The sequence below is a fragment of the Condylura cristata genome, unplaced genomic scaffold (genome assembly GCF_000260355.1).
Source record: "Condylura cristata isolate star-nosed mole 26May11 unplaced genomic scaffold, ConCri1.0 scaffold00011, whole genome shotgun sequence".
NCBI classification, from domain to species: Eukaryota; Metazoa; Chordata; class Mammalia; order Eulipotyphla; family Talpidae; genus Condylura; species Condylura cristata.
Genome location: NW_004567112.1, coordinates 354,824 through 355,643, shown reverse-complemented (window position 1 = coordinate 355,643; position 820 = coordinate 354,824).

Genomic DNA, 820 nt, shown 5'->3' with positions numbered 1-820 from the left:
CCACAGGCATTGGGAGGCTCGTGTTTGTTTAGGGAAATGTCGCGGTCCAGGACCCGGGAGGTGGGCACACAGGCCGGGGCCGGGAGGAGCAGGCCGCGCAGGGCTCCAGAGACCGCAGCGGAGCGGAACAGGGAGACGCGGCGCGCCTCACCTGTGTCAGGCCCTAAATCTGGGTCGCAGTCCAGTAATTAGGTGAAACAATTAAAACCTGGATGTTTTTGTAAAGGAAGCCAGCAAGAATTAATTCAGACTTAATTGGAGTGAGGCAGCCACTCTCCTGGATGAGCTGAGCAGGGACTTGCCTCGCGCAGGCGCAAGGCTGGCACCGCCACCGCCGCCCGCCGCCCGCCGCCCGCCCACCCGCGCCGTCCCGGAGCAGCCGCTCTCAGACATGAATGAAGGGAGGAAGCAGAGACGGGCGGACGGGCGAATGGATGAGTGCATGGTGCATGTGGAGCAGGCAGACCCAAACAGCCCGGCTGCCTGCGGCCGCCTGGGGGATCCTGCGGGCGGGCAGGCCTGGCCCCGGGGGTCTCCCGCACGCGCGTGGGGGCACGGGGCCCGGGCACGGGGCCCTCACACGTCTCCCGGGCCCTCGGTCTCGGCACTGCCCTCACAGGCGAGAGACCAGCCGCTTCTGGCAAAACCGGCCACTACCGTCTCTGGCCCAAGCTCCTCCTGGATAAAGCCTAGCAGCGCCCGTGACAGTCGGGGCGGCCTCCTGGGCAGCGGGTAGGCAGGCCGGTGGCTGAGCCCCGCTGCCAGGCCGCTGCCACAGGCGCTGTAAGGGCTGCGCAGGGCGCTCCAGGCTGGCGCGGGG